The 16732-nt window shown below is 37.1% G+C and overlaps 1 long non-coding RNA gene across 2 annotated transcripts in view; it reads right to left on the bottom strand.

The window, feature by feature from the left end:
- LOC101057518 (uncharacterized) overlaps positions 1–16732 on the bottom strand; it is a 60253-nt gene that overhangs the window by 37216 nt on the left and 6305 nt on the right. The window contains exons 2-3 of one of the 2 annotated variants that reach the window (XR_001719388.3): positions 11913–12001; positions 8268–11079 (exon numbers count right to left, since the gene is read on the bottom strand). This is a non-coding gene — a long non-coding RNA (uncharacterized LOC101057518). Of the gene's footprint in view, positions 1–8267; positions 11080–11912; positions 12002–16732 lie in introns of those variants that run through there. The other variant, XR_001719387.3, reaches the window with a different exon arrangement.

Raw genomic sequence — 16732 nt, 5'->3', positions numbered from 1 at the left:
TTTATTTTAATAAATATTCCCACATTGCCTTTAATAAACATTGCAAACAACTTATATTTCATCGACAGTGTATGAGGGTACCCACTTTCTCACAGCTTGGCCAACATAGCCTGTTATTGAACATTTAGATCTTTTCAAATCAGAAAGGTGAAAATGGCATCTCTTTTTATTTTAATTTTTTTCTCTTGTTTTGAGCAAGATCGAGCAACTTTTCATAAGTTGATAAGAGACAATTGAAAAAGTCAGAGGACTTTTAAAATTGCAAGTATCTGAAAACCAAACACTATCAGGCTTAAAGAAAAACTGGTGATTTTTAAATAAGTTTATGTAGATATTTTATGAACACTTAGCTTCCAGATTTCTGGGGCCTTGCCTCTAGGTCATGAAAATCTCCAGAAAGCAACTATGGTCAGTCTCTCCCTCTGCCCCTGTGCTAAGGGACAGTGATACCTTCTTGGTCCGGGGGCTGTTGTTTTCCCTCCCAGATGCTGACTCATTACCATGTGTGATTCTGGGGCAAGCAGCTCATATGGAGGTGTGGGGATGATCTACTTACAAGACTAATTCCTCTTAGAATAGATTTTTTTTTAATTTAACTTTTATTTTAAGTTCAGGAGTACATATGCAGGTCTGCCATACAGGCAGACTTGTGCCATGGGGGTCTGCTGCACAGACCACTTTGTCACCCAGGTGTCAAGCCCAATACCCAGTAGCTATCTTTACTGATCTCCCTACTCCCACACTCCACCTCCCAACAGGCCCCAGTGTGTGTTGCTTCCCTCTGTGTGTCCATGTGTTCTCATCATGTAGCTCCCACTTATAAGTGAGAATATGCAGTATTTGCTTTTCTATTCCTGCGTTAGGATAGATTTTTCTATCCATTTGGTTGTCGTTTCTCAACCTATAGTGCAAAGTCCTCACAGAGTTAATAAATTCAGGCCTGATTCCAGTTCAAGATGGTTGCCATAGTCACCTTGTCACCCTCAAGAGGGAGTGTTTTTCTCCTTCAACGTGAACCCAGTGGAAGCAGGGTCTTCACTGAAATTTCTTTGCCCTCTCTGCTCTATTCCCTAAAATCTGGTCTTTATTTTTTCCTTTTCAGTCAACATTTCTGCAACACTCATCTCTCCCTCTTCCATCCTTCATAGTCTTGTATTCCTTTTTAACATTACCACAACATACATTTGTCTTCATGCACCTGTCATTGAATGGACACAACCTTGTCCATTCATTTGCTTTACTGACCTAGCTTTTATAGGCACCTGTCTCTGAGACCTACAGTTACTCTCCTGTGTAATTTGAAGAAAGGAAGCACAAGGAAAGCCATACTTTCAAATTCCAAATTTAAATCGGGAGAAGAAAAAACATTCCAGAGTTTAATGCTTTGCCCACATGATGCCAAACTAACTATTCAAGAAGAAAATTGCTGTCCTTCCAATAAATTCAGTTTTTTTATTAAATTGGTTTAATTGACCAAATGTTTTGCTTTTAGATGAACATAGCTTCAGCCTGCTGTTTTGTGAGCTTGTTAGAGGCCATAGGTTGATTGGAAAAGCCAGGAAATCCCAATGATAACCTAGGAAACATTTCAAAGTATCAGAGGCATCTACTGTAAATGTCGTCTTTATTATAGCCTCTTCACAAAGCATCTGTGTGTATAACGTATTAATGTGGAAAGAACAAGAGCTTTGGAGCTAGCAAACCTACATCAAACTTAGCCTCAGTCTCATCTATTTGCTTTGATGCTTAGAAAATTATTAAACCTCTCTGAGCTTATTGATATACAATAAAATAATTAAGGATCTATTTTCCAATCACTAAACATTTAATCTACCATGATGTAAGCCCCATGATATTTGAAACATAGTAGGTAGCCAGTAATATGTGTTGTAGTGCCAACTATACCCCCAGACATTGTGTAAATGCCTATGTATACAAGTGGTGATCAAGACAAGAGTTCCCTACACACAGGGAAGGTTTAAAACTATTTGGTGAACTGGATGAAAAGGCAGGACATTTCAGTGTAGTTATGGGTGGGTACATGGAGGAACACATGAATTTGGGAAACTACACACAGTTCCCTATACCTATACAGTAGCATGGTGTGGAGAGGAATGGTGAGCCATAAGTTTGAGGAGATAAGACAGGGAAATGTCAGGCAGCATCTGGTGGTCAGGCAAAGGCCTTTGGCTTCTATCCCAAAGCAAAGGGGGAACCCCTGAAGGATCTGAGACAAAGAAGTGACATAACTGGATGCATGTTCTTAAATGTTCAGTCCAGCTGCAGTGTGGAGGAAGAATAGGAAGGAAGCAGCACTCTCTGGAGAAACTTGTACAGGCAAGAAATAATGGTAGCCTCAACCAGGAAATGGCAATGGAGATGAAAAGAAGTTAATAAATGTGAGAGATATTAAAATGTTGAAACTGAGTGTAATGATTGATTAGACAGGGAGACTCAGAGGAATTGGAGAGGAATCTGAAATGTCTAGCTCTTACAACTATGTGGATAGTAGTACTATTCTAATAAACACAGAGGATGAACAAGAATTTTTTAGATGAGTGGGAAGAAATAATGAAAAATATAGTGCATATGATCATCATGAGATATTAATGACATATCTATTGGAGTTGCCTAATTGGTTGTTACGTATATGGGTCATACTTAACAGAGAGAGCTGAGAGATATTAGTTTGAAAATCATCGGCATGTAAATGCTAACTGAAACCAGAAGTAGATGAGATTGGTCAAGGTGAATGTGCAGAGCAGGAAATAAGAGTCTAGACTCTGCAATGGTCTTCCACCAAGCAATCCTTAAGGCTATGATTGTGAACCCTGGTTGGATGCTAGAATCACGGGGAGCTTTTCAAGAATAGTCATGCCAGGACTGCATCACAAACTAATGACATCAGAACTCTGGGATTGAGACCCAGGCATCAGTATTTTTTCCAAAGCTCCCAGGTGATCATGGTTAAGCTCTGACTTAAGGAGTAAAGACAAAAGAGAGTTTGGATAAAAATCCAGGTAATGGCTGGGTACAATGGCTCATGCCTGTAATCACAGCACTTTGGGAGGCTGAGGTGGGTGGATCACTTGAGGTCAGAAGTTCGAGACCAGCCTGGAACCAACATCGTGAAACCCCATCTCTACTCAAAATACCAAAATTAGCCAGGCGTGGTGGCAGGCACCTGTAATCCTAGCTACTCAGGAGGCTGAGACAGAAGAATCCCTTGAACCTGGGAGGCGGAGGTTGCAGTGAGCCGAGATCATGCCACTACACTCCAGCCTGGGCAACAGAGCAAGACTCCATCTCAAAAAAAAAATATCTATCTATCTATCTATCTATCTATCTCCAGGTAATGTGGTGTCATGGAAGTCCAAAGGAAACAGTGTTTGAAACAAAAGGAGTTGTCAATGGTTTTATGTGCCTTGAGGAGTGGCAAAAAATACCACTGATAACTTGAACAGTATTGGGAGTGGGGAAAGTGAAGGAGGATTGGCAGATTGCTATAGAATATTAGTTAGGATTTTGATACTAACAGCCTCTCAAAGCATTGCCTAAATAAGACAGAAATATATTTCTCATTCAAGTCCTAGAAGCCTAGGGATGTCGGTTCAGTCTGGAATGGCATTCCATTGTTTCTATTACCTAAAGTTTTCCATCTTGTTCCCATGTCATGTGTGGCTTCCATTCCAAATTTAATTTATGGTCCATGTTGGCTGGTGGCATTTGAGCATTTCATCCACATTGCACCAGAAGAAATGAGGTAAGAAACAAGAAGGTTATACTCTCTCCATTTAAGATAATTTCTCAGAAGATACACATATCATTTCCATTAGCATCCCAACAATCAGAACCTAGAAACATGGGCACACAGAACTGGAAGGGAAGCTAGAAAATGATCTTTACTCAAGTGCCTTTACAGTCTTTAGAGTCTTTACAGTCAGGTGCCTGGCTAAATGCTAGGGTATTATTACCATGAAAAAGAGGAAGACTTGATAGGGGACAACAGCTAATGATCTCTTTTAAAAGTGTGTTGAGAAATAAAGGAAGCAAAATAGAAATAGAATATAAGAAAGTCTTTGAAGATGTTTGGCTTTGTAGAGGAAAAGAGCATAAATCATTCACTACCTGGAGATAAGAGGTTATAGGGCAGTTTTTAAAAATGGCTTGAATGTTGATTCAGAATGGGAGAGATTTAAATGTTTAGATGTGGTTGAGAGGATCCAGCAGAGAAAGCAGGTTTGTATTTAGGGAAGACACAGGAACATTTGAAGAAACCACGTACCTGAACAGGTAAGGAAGGGCACCTTTTTTGTTGCTTTTTTTTTTTTTTTTTAGCAGAGCTTCTCAAACTTGAATTATGTTGTTAAAAAGCAGATTCTAGGCCGGGCGCGGTGGCTCACGCCTGTAATCCCAGCACTTTGGGAGGCCGAGGCGGGCGGATCACGAGGTCAGGAGATCGAGACCATCCTGGCTAATATGGTGAAACCTCGTCTCTACTAAAAATACAAAAAATTAGCCGGGCGCGGTGGCGGGTGCGTGTAGTCCCAGCTACTCGGGAGGCTGAGGCAGGAGAATGGCGTGAACCCGGGCGGCGGAGCTTGCAGTGAGCCGAGATAGCGCCACTGCACTCTGGCCCGGGCAACAGAGGGAGACTCTGTCCTCTGTCTCAAAAAAAAAAAAAAAAAGAAAAAAAAAAAAAAGAAAGAAAGAAAGAAAGAAAGAAAGAAAAAAAAAGCAGATTCTGACTCAGTAGGTCTACGTGGGTCTGAAGTTCTGAAGTTCTGCATTTCCAAGAAGTTTCCAGGTGATGTTAACGCTGCTGTTCCTAGCTCACATGTTGGAAGGATTAAATCTAGGCAGGAGAATGGGTGGGTAATGAGACTGGGTGTAGATCAGCTATGTTGTAGGGAGGACAGAAGGAAGTTGAAGGTCTTACCTAAAGGGCTTCTTTCCCTTAGTAAAGTAGTATTTAAGTTTACTTACCAAGAATTAGGAGAGAGGCAGTACAGTAGGAGATTTCAGGAGAATGGAGAAAGTTTGTAATAGCTCTGGGGTAAAGAGTGGAAAGAGATGGCTTGAGAAATACAGGATGGCCAATGTTGAGGGCTTAAATGGGGCAAAGACTGCATACTGGCAATGAAATCAATCTGCATGCTCTATGGTTTTCTGTAATAGTCCTCAGCAGCCCAGGTGTAGAAACATAGAAGATGGATTGTCTTGAGAAATACATTTTATTTCATTTGGTGAATATCCAGCACCATGCCTGGTTCCTAGTAGCACACCAAAATGCTAACACTCACTTCTCCAGTGGAAACCATAGAAGATACGTAATATTAAGTTGGTGCAAAAGTAATTGCCAAAACCACAATTACTTTTGCACCAACCTAATAATAGGACTTTGGCAAAAACTGCAATTACTTTTACTTTGGCAAAACTGCAATTACTTTTCCACCAACCTAATAATAAGACTAACTGTCTGGGCCTCCCAGCTGACCTTTTACTTATATCTCATCTTCGTGGGCATCACCCAAACCAATCTGCCTGTTACCTGCTAATTTTCCCCTATCTCTATGCAATGTTTTCCGCCTTTGCTAGGCCTAGAAATAATCTGGAGTAGTTGTTAAAGACAGATTTTAGCTACTTCCAGAGATTCCTGCTCAATAGATTTGGGGGTGAAGTTCACTTGTATGTGATTTTAAAAACAGTCTAAATGATCCCAATGCAGTTGGTCCATAGATGGCACTTTGAGAAATAACTGTTCTCAATCAGGCATCTTTGCAATGAAACATCCCATCACCTCTGCTATTTTATTTGGGATACCTGGAATTCCTCTTTGCGCTCATTGTTTAGTTTAAATCACAGTTTAATACTAATTTCTTCCAAGAATCCTTAGCTATTAATTTTACTCCATATTTATTAGAGAATGAAGAATGGAGCACACTTCTTCAGCATTTTTATAGAGATGCCTGTATGATTATATGCATGGTGTTATCCTGTGCTCGCTTGTTATGTCACATAACATTATTTCTATTTTCCAGTCCTCCATCACTACTTTAGACTGTGATCCCTCTAAATTCAGGAATCCTATCTCTGACCAGCATGGTGTTTAACCCTGAAAGTTACCCTGAAACTATATGCTGAGCGAATAGATAGGTGAACAAATATGAGAGTGCATGGAGAATCAAGAAACAGAAAAATTGATGGGAATACTAAAAGCAAGCAGTGTAGTGGAAAACAAAGATGTGATAAAAAGAATAAAGTAAAATAAAAAAACAGGATTTCACGGGAAGAGAATCATTAGAGCCTAGAGGACAATGTGGGTGATTTAATCCCAAATAGTTTTAAGAAACATGAGAAAAAGAGTCTGCAGGCAATTTGAAATAGACTCTTAAGTACCTGACAAACCTGAGAAAAATAGGTAGGGAAGAAATCAGTGCATTGAAACCCAACAAAACTTCAAGGTACCATCCCTTTTCAATCACTTGGAAGGAAAATGATGTGTTTAGTACATCCTCCTTCTTCACGTTTGGATCTTTAAATAGGGTATTTGGATTCACAGACTGTAGCCTCCTCAGATTGTCTCTCCTCCCAGCACACTGCCGTGCTTTTTAAATGACACCAGACTTCCAAGCAAGATTGATTGTAAATTTGAAAAGGTTATATGTGATGTAATGAATAACACATGCTACCCCCTCGAGCGTATCTCCAGAAGGGCATATACCTAGGATCCTGTGTGTTCTCATCATTCAGAAAAGATTGGAAGGGAATCTTGCTGGGCAAGCTGTAAGAAAGTTTCCTATTATGCTCATTTAATAAACTGCCTTATCTTTTGTTCATTCACTTTATGAACATACAATTATTAAGAACCAACTATTTTTGGCATTCCATAAATGTTTGTGGATAAATGTGTGGATGAATGGATATTATATGCAAGTCAGAGTGAAAGAGTCTATGAGGATATTAACATAACACAAACAGAGGACCTACTCTTAGTAGAGATTACAACCTAGTAAGGAAATCAAGACATAAAAAACACTTTCTAAGGAAAAAGTAGTAAGTCCTATCACAGAGTATACATATTGCTCTGAGAATAGAGAATACAAGGGAAAAGGGGTTATTTCAAATGGGTGTTGGAAAAGGATTTTTGCAAGAAGTTGTGTTTGAGTTGGACTTTGAAGGATCTGGACATGCAGAATCCAGGAAAGTTTATCTGGGGCAAAGAGCAGGAAGTGAAGTGTGTTGAGATGTGTGGAAAATGGAGAAGAGTTTTATTTGGATTAGCTCTGGAGTTTATGAAGGACAACACTGGGCAACAATGAGAGTTTGCATGGAGATCTTTTAAAGTTTTAGATTCATAACATAGCCCAGGATGGTTAACTGCTAATATTTATTGAATGATTACTATGGTCCAGGCATACTGTAATCACATAAATTATCTCAACTAAGGTTCACAGTAATCCCATACATAGGTCCATGAAGTCCTCCTTATCCAAATATAATTGGTGTTGGGAAAGGCTAGGTTAAAAAAAATCCCACTTGAAACAGAAACCTTGATTTCATAGTAAATTGTGTGTATGTGGTTGTGGGTTGGAGGTGGGGAGAGTTTGATTAGAGCATATCTTTTAAAAATGATTAACATTATAACACACATTTATTTTATCTTACATCAGCAATACATACACACACATTGTAACTACAACTTGTACTAGTTCTTAAAATGAACAAAGAATGACTCAAATGGATGTTTTTGGGGGGAACACACACTTTTTCCAAGAAAATTACACAATTGCATAATACAATATTCTTTAGGTTCGTATTTTTTAAAAGATCATAAAGAGGAAGTTTTTAACAAGATCATAAAAAATTCTGATCTTTATTTTCATGAAGAACTCAAATTGTGATTTTCCAAAATTTGAGTTCTTCATTATTTTCCTCGGAACTCTAATATGAAATTTAGTCTCCTTTGAAATGCCTATCATGTCATTGCTCTGGTCAATTGTTTTTTTCATGAAGTGACTTTGTGTGTCATTCAGATATTTCTCCACTTCTATTGAGTTTGTGACACCTTGCGTTAGTTGCTCTGTTCACATTTTTGTTTTACATTCATTTTAATTATATTCTTAATGATCATTACCATTTTCACAAAATGCAGAGTTTCCAGTGTTGGACGATCAGTGAGAGTCTGATCAAAGCAGACATTGCTAGGCAGAGTCAAGGAGCTTGAGTGGGGGATTCAACTGAAGCGGTCAATTCATGAGTCAAGATTTTCAAATTATGACACATTTTATTATTTTTATTTTCCTATAAAAGCTTGGCCAATAAATACTTGGATGATGAGAGCTCCCTGTGTTTTATGATTCCCATGTTACAGATTGGAAAACTTAAAGGCCCAGGAAAGTCAAACAATGTGCTCACCGCCGCATGTCTCGTAAGTGATAGAATCGGAATTCCAAAGCAGCTTGACTTTCGTGGGTAACCACTAAGCAGTGTAGGGGGTGGGTCAAGTGCCCCTAGTTGTCCATTAGGGATAAATCAAGGCTTCAAATTTACAAAACACTAGAAGCTCATCTTTCCTACATTGCATGCTAACTTATAAGTGTTCTTTTTCTCCTAACTTTAATATTAGACAGAGAGTTTATTTTCTTTTTTATAAATCAGTATAAACTCGCATTTTTAAAAAATTTTCTATTTCCATAGGTTCTTAATTCTCAATCTGCGTTTTTCCTAATATTTGTCATCAATGCATTTAAAGATTGGTTAGCTTAAACTCAAGTTTTGATATAACAGTCTCTTCATTGATCCATAAATTATTTTGAAGTATGTTTTTAGATTTCTAAACAGAAGGATTAGTACTTTTTGACATTTACTTTTCATCTTTTTGCATTGTGATTTGAGAATATCATCTGCATGATGTAGTCTCTAAATCCACTGGTGTTTGTCAAGGCTTGTTTTGGAACCATTATATGGTGAATTTTTGTAAATGATGTGCGTGTGTTTAAAAAGAATGTGTATTCTTTAACTCTTGGGTATGGGATTCTTCTATAAGTAAATTAGATCAAACTCATTAATTTTTCTGAAATATATTTCAAACATTTACTATTTTTGTTTGCTTTATTCATTAATTATGGAAATAATTATATTAAAGACTTACAATATAATCGAGGATTTGTCAATATTTCATTGTAATTTAATCAATTTTTTATTATTTTAGGTTTATTATTATTATTATTAATATCTTGAGGCAGAGTGTTACCCTGTTGCCCAGGCTGGAGTACAGTGGCGTGATCTTGGCTCACTCCAACCCCCGCCTCTAAGGTTCAAGTGATTCTCATGCCTCGCTTGGCCCCCTGAGTAGCTGGGATTACAGGTGTGGGCCAACATGCCCAGCTATTTAGGTTTATTGTTTTTAAGTTTAGAATTTGTGTATCTTGTGTGCTTTTTTTCCTAATAAATATATTTTAAATTTTACTTAAAGACATTTTGTCAGATGAATTGTAGCTATACCAGCTTTCTTTTGGTTATTGTTTTCTTGGAATAATTTTTCTCTCACTTTTTTTCTGTGTTGTATTTTGAGTGTATTTTTATAAGCAGCAGAGCTGATATTTTAAAAATTCGTTTGAATATGTTCTTTTAATTCGTGAGTTTAGTTCATTTACATTTATTATGATTATGAATATATTTGGATTGATTTCTACCATCTTATTCTTTCTATTTAGCATACTTTTTTCCTTCTTCTTAGGATTCTATTTAATTGACAGTTTTTTAATCCATCAGCTGTCTGTGGTTTAAAAGTTATATATTCTATTTCTCTTCCTTTAGTAGTGTTTTAAACTTTTAACGTGAATTGTCAATATAACAATGCCTAAACTAAATCAATATTTTACCTTTTTTCTCACAATTAAAAGGATTTTAAAATGCTTTAACTCCAAACTTGATTTTTTTAACTTTCTATTCTTTTCTAGTGTTTTCATTCCATCCTGTTTTTATATTTTCAAATCTGTCTATTGTCATTGCAATGCTTAGATAGATACCAATGTTTATAAATGTGGTTGCTCATCACTGCTTCCTTTATCCCACTCCTTCATGAATTTTATTACCTTTTTTATGGAGCACATCATTTACTAGTTCTCTTTAGCAAGGGTCTTTGAGTAAAAACGTTTTTAGTCATTGTTTCAAACAGGTTCTTAAATAACAATTTAGCTGAGTATAAACTAGGTTGACAGTTACTTTTCCTTAGCCCTTTAAATACATTCTTTCGCTACTTTCTCCTCTCTATTTTTGCTATTGAAAAGTTTTTTGTTTTTGTCTAATAGTTGTGGCTTTCTTAGTTAAGTAACTTCTGTGTTTGCTTTTAAGATTTTAAGCTCCACAGCTTCACTGTGATGTATTTAGGTGTAGATTTATTTTTATTTATCCTTCTTGAAAATGATGTGGTTCTTGATTTGATGAATTTATACATTTTGCCACTTCTGGAAAATTATTACAAGAATTTTCAAGACTATATCTCTCCCATTTTTTCTGTTCTGTTCTTTTGTACTGCCTATTAGGGGTGCAGGGACCTTCTAATTCTACCTTCCATGTTTCTTAAATCTTAATCAATTTCCCTTTCTCCATGTCACAATTTCCCAGTGCAATATGCTGTCTAATATCCCCAGGTAGAGCTTTCAGTTCATCAATTATTTAGCTGCTTAATCTGTTCTTTGTCAATTTAAAACTTTTTATCTGCTATTTTTTTTCCTATTCTCCTTTTTCCAATGTGCCTGCATGTTTCTCTTTTTTTTCATATTTTCTTATTCCTTTTTAGGGTTTCAATTCTTTCACGTCTTACTTATTTTAAGCATACTTCTGTTATAGTCTGCTTCAGACTGTCGTCATATTATCTCAAGTTTTAGGTTGTAATTCTGCTGTTTTTACTCACTCTCACTGTGGTGAATGCCTTCCTTGCATGGTTTGTAATTTTTGCCATGAGCTCTCTTCTTTAGCCTGTTTCCCTCTATTCAAATTCCTTCTGGCCTGCATGTGAGAGTGTCCCTCCAGAGTGTTTGGTTTCAGTCAGGAGCTTGGGGTATTATTGGCCTAGGGATTAATATAACAATTTTATATTAATTTCTCAACCTGGGATTGAAGGTTTAACCTACTTGAGTAGACTAAATTCAAGCTCTAAACCTATTTGAGGCACAGATCTGTGGTATTAAATTATCAGGGGTAACTCTTTGCTTTGATTTCTTCACCCAGAACCCTGGCAGAAACAAATAAATGTATCTGTTGTCTTTCTTGGCTAGGGATCAAATTTATTTCGTAGTCCACTCTTAGATTAAAAGTGCAATACTTTCAGGGCATCAGCTTTATGTGGCACACTTGGGTCTGCTCAGCTGCTATAACAAAATACCATGAACCCAGTGGCTTAAAAAACAAGACATTTGTTTTCTCACAGTTCTGAATGCTGGAAGTCTAAGAGCAGGATGCCAGCATAGCATGGTTCTGGTGAGGGCTCTTTTCTTTGCTTGTGGACTGTTCCTCCTCACTATGTCCTCACATGGTGGAGAGAACTAGAGAGCAAGTTCACCAACGTCTCTTTTTATAAGGGCCCTAATCCTATCATAAGGGCCCCATCCTCATATCCTCACGTAACCCTAATTACTTTGGGAAAAGGAGGTCCCATCTCAAAATACTATCACACCGGGGGTTAGGGCTCCAGCATAGGGATTTGAGTGGAGGGACACAAATATTTAGGTCATAAAGGGCCAATATGTCATCTACTGCCCTTTTGTGGGTGTTAAAACCAGGCTTCCAGTTTACCAAGAGAAAGGCCCTCAGTCTCGCCCCATACCCTACTACAGCATCAGGTTGAACCCTTAGTGAACCAACTGTCCAGCATGTCTAGGGTTTTTCAGGTCTTCTAATGTTACCTTATTGCTGGAAACAGAAGCCTCTCAGATTCAGCTTTCACCTCTGGTTTGTGTGATCTAAACACGTCTTCTGATTTTCCATTCCTTTCCTATTAAAAAGGGATGAAGTTCACCAGTATAATTCTCATTCATCTCATACAGTAATTCTGAGAAAGAGCAATTAGAGATAGCAATATGTTGCAAATTAAAAATGTTAAATATAGCAAACATTAAAAATGTTAAATATAGCAAAAGCAAACAGAGATTCTCTAATAATGCATTTTAATTATAATGCATTGATATAACATATTTTATCTGAGGATTTTAAAGTATATTACAACTACATTATAATTCCTTGAAGAGACCGTGAATGTTTCCAACCCAGCAACCATAGAACAATTAGAGGCCATTTGGGATTTGATTGTAAATTGATTATTATTGACTCCCTTTTTAAAGACTGTAATACAATTCCTGGAGTGTTATACCATTGGTGAAGAGGTTATTTTTCTCAGAACACGTGTTGAGTAATCAGAATGGCTGATTTCAAAGATGCATTCTACAGGGCAAACAGTTCAAAGATAAGTGAAAAGGAGCTAAATGTACAAATAGTCTTGATTGGAAGCAGTATAAACATTGAGAATGGATGGTCCAGGAGTCTCTTTATTGTCTTGCTATAGTCCCATAGTTTTGGGACAGATTATATTTTCCCAGTGTCTTTTCTCTTTTTCTTCAGAAATAAAGAAAAAAAGATTAGTTGAAAATATTTGCTGTTAAACATGAGGTCAAAGCTAGTGTAGTTATCACCTGGAGGAGAAGGCGAATGGAAAAACTAAGTTGACTTTCTTTGTAATTTACAAGTAGCAGAGTCTGTTTGGGGCCTCCAATTCATGGTAAAGTTTATCCTTCAAAGACCAACTAACAATCGTGGCATCAAACTGGCTTCCATGGTATCCTCCAGAACAAGAATCAGTTCAAACTGAAGCCAGACCTCCCTTCAGAAACATGTAATGCTTGATATTAAGGATTTATTTACAAAATTCAATCTGGGAAAGAAGATGATACCAAACATTAGGGTCAGCTTATTAAAGCTCCCGGGCATTCTTCCTGCTAGTATTTAAGGAGTGTAAGTACCCAGGAATAATATTCAGGCAACTGATATGGCCATAATAACTGCTACAATATGGAACGACTACCACTCCATACACTAACCAATTTCCAGTCTTAGCTCTAATGTAACTCATCTGAGTTGACCACAACTTGCAATGGTTTGATTCGCTGTACAGTTTGGTTTGGTGTTTCAGACCCTAGTGTTTTATATCCCAGACTTCACCCTGACCCTGAAAAGCAAATGGACTGAGTATTCAAGTGCCTGGCCACTCAGATCCTTTTTGGTATCCCCACACTACAACCAGAGTAAGTTCTCATAAGATAGTGAGATATCATTGATTAAATTTTTTGCATATTGCCTAGCCTAAGCCTACAGGCCCAAATCAAACCAAGGCCTCCAGATTCCAAATTCTAGTGTTTCCAATATATGTATCTCGACAATCTGATTTTATGAGGGCTCCGTGCTTTGTTTGAAAGGTTCATTTTGACTTCCTATATTGCTGACCATAATGCTACATGTGCTCTATTGCACTTGATCCTAGAGTTTTTGATTTCTTAGATTCAATATACAAGTAAATCAATATTTAAGTATTTTGCACACTGACATAATCTTATCAACTTTTTAATCTTACCACTATTATTACATGCGAGAAAGAGCAGGACATAAATTGTAATAAAAACACTTAAAGAACTTACCTTATGAAAAACTCACTATGTTGTCTTTGCCTTTTTCATTTTGCCATGGACTAGAGATAAAATTAACCACAGACTGGGAGTGATCAGTGGCATTTGCGAACCTGCACTGTACTCCACACACTAACCAATTTCCAAGCTTAGCCCTAATGAAACTCTGCTTTAACCACAACTCCCAGTTGTTTGATTTACTGCGCAGTTTGGTGTTTCAGATCCTGGACTTCACCCTAACCCTAAAGTATCAAATGAAGACAGACTTAGCATTAGCGGTGTCCTTTCACTTCCTCCCACACTGCTAGAGGTGAGCATGAGCCCTGCAATTCTAAACATTTACATTTGCTTCTCGGTCCCAAGGCTGGCCCAGAACCCATATTTTATAGTCTATCTTTTTCTTCTTTCCATGTAATATGTACATTTATTTTCATGTGTATTATCTAATAATATTGGAGTTTTCCTGGTAACATGAATTGCTACAATAAGAATATGCAACTACGTAATCAGACCTTGATACCAGGGGAGATAGTCAATACCTTTCCTGTGGAAAATTGTTTTCTGGCTTTAAATAAAAGTATCTGCAAGGACCTTTCATCTCTATACTCGACTACATCAAAGAAGGAGTGCTTTTGATGCATATTATAAAACTACAGAAAAGGATTTTATCTGACATTTGATAATTGTACCAAACTATGTGTGGAAGAAAGAAAACGCTTCAGCAGCAAAATAGAAAGGCATAATTGATTACACTATTAGGAGCTGTTACAAATGAAACAAACAGCATAAGATTATAAGAAGATTCAGCTAATAATGTATTTCTGACATCAATAAAATTAGTTGTTTTCATCTGTGTTGTGAACTTTCTGATTCATTTTAGCCCTGTGTATTATTCTATTACAACATGATGATTCTCATTATGCTTCCCCAAGCCTGTCAACAGATAGAGCCTAGATTCTAATTATCTCTATATTTAGTCAAAATAGTCAGGCTTCATCTGTTTCCAGAACAGTTAATGTATTTGGCTCATTACTCTGAAATCACTGAGTACAATTTAGCTCACTGAAAACGCATCCAGCATTAGCTTATGTAAGGACCATAAAGGTCCACTGCGTGATGATTTTACACTTTCTCTATTGCAGTGAGTCAGGATATAATAGCTACTACTGTTGATCACTATGTACCAGACACTATGCTCACCTTTTATATGCATTATTTATTTAGTTCTTACAGCAGCAAGTTATTATTCTCACTGTACCGATTTAGAAGCTTACCTAGAGTTATGCACCTAGGAAGTGTCAGAGCCAGGACAGTCTGATTTTAAAGCCTGACATTGTAACCACTCTGCTGTAGGACATACTTAATTACACAGATTCAAACTTTAAGTCTGATATTTATTCAAAGTACAGCTTTGTCCCTAAAGAGATGGACTCTAGTGCCTCAACCCTGACATGAGACTGCTTTGAATGTGAAGATGGCCTTCCTTTTTATTTATTTCTCCAAGAGGATTAGTCCCCTGTTGAAAATCTTTGAATGACTTTCCACTGGTCTTGTATAAAAATCCCAGTCTATGAGTTCCTGGGCACTTGGACTGATTTCCGTTCCAGGCTGCTTTATTTACTCTGGTTCAATCACTATGGCTTTCTACAGTTCCTCCAATACTCCAAACTATTTCCTTCGTTGGGACTTTCTCCCATCTTCTACCCTCTGACTCAGACATTTTTTCTGCTTCTACTTATACCTCCAGACTCAGTTAAATTTATTTCTAAAGAGGCCTTCCTTCCTTGAGTTGGTCCTAGCCCCTCTCAGCTGCAGATCACCCATCCAGTGATCCAATAGAAGCCCTCCCAGAAATTAGAGGGAAGCCACATCTGTCAGCCACCTGGTAACAGGTCCACTGTCTGCAAACCCAGAAGTGGACTGTCATCCCATGCCAGCTTTACAGAAAAAGTCACTGATGTTTTTGGGATCATAAAATCCTAATGCTGAAGTCAACAAACTTTGTACTCTTTCTATAACAATTAGGCATTAATTGTTATTTTACAGGAATAAATGGTTAAAAGGGGGCTAACCAGAAGGGAGAAATTATTTGTTTAAAATCTATTTCAAATTGTATACTCTCCGTAAAAATTTAGCTATTTTCATTATAAAGATAATTCATGCTTCTTATGAAAATTTTAGAAACACTGAAAAACATAAACAAATCACTCAACTTCCAACAATTTCGAGAAAATCTTAGGTAACATATGGTGTATTTCCTTTCAGTCTTTTTGCTGGGTACTTTTTAAACATAGTTGTGATAAATTTGTGTCACATAAGATTGACTACAATTTTTAAACCTTATCTTTTATTATTTATAGAAAGAAGTATGCATGAAATTATAAAATGTTTGGAGAAAATAGAAAAAATAAATTTAAAAACTGAATATAACCACATATATCACTACCCACAGATAACTACTATTAATATTTTGGCATATGTTCTTGTAGTCTTTTTCTAGGATATTTTCTTAAGTTGTATTATAACATAGATAATGATTTTATAGCAGAGTTAACACAGCAATATTTACAGATCCTAGAATGTTGCAGAATAATTTCTGAGGGCTAATAGTTTTCTATTTCAGTTCACCTTAGTTTACACACAAAGCTCAATAGAATAAAGCACTCTATAGTACCAAGCATTATTTTGTATTATTATACTGTAAGTTCTGGGTTACATGTGCAGAATGTGCAGTTTTGTTACTAGGTGTACATGTGCCTTGGTGGTTTGCTGCACCCATCAAACAGGCTTCTACATTAGGTATTTCTACTAATGTTATCCCTCCCCTAGGCCCCCACCCCTCACAGGCCCCAGTGTGTGATGTTCCCCTCCCCCTGTCCATATGTTCTCATTGTTCAACTCCCATTTATGAGTGAGAACATGTGGTGTTTGGTTTTCTGATCTTGTGATAGTTTGCTGAGAATGATGGTTTCCAGCTTCATCCATGTCCCTGCAAAGGATATGAACTCATCCTTTTTATGGCTGCATAGTATTCCATGGTGTATATGTGT

This window comes from Pan troglodytes, chromosome 6 (assembly GCF_028858775.2).
Source record: "Pan troglodytes isolate AG18354 chromosome 6, NHGRI_mPanTro3-v2.0_pri, whole genome shotgun sequence".
NCBI lineage: Eukaryota > Metazoa > Chordata > Mammalia > Primates > Hominidae > Pan > Pan troglodytes.
Note: the sequence above shows the minus strand (reverse complement) of the source record. Positions and strands in the feature narration are given on the sequence as shown.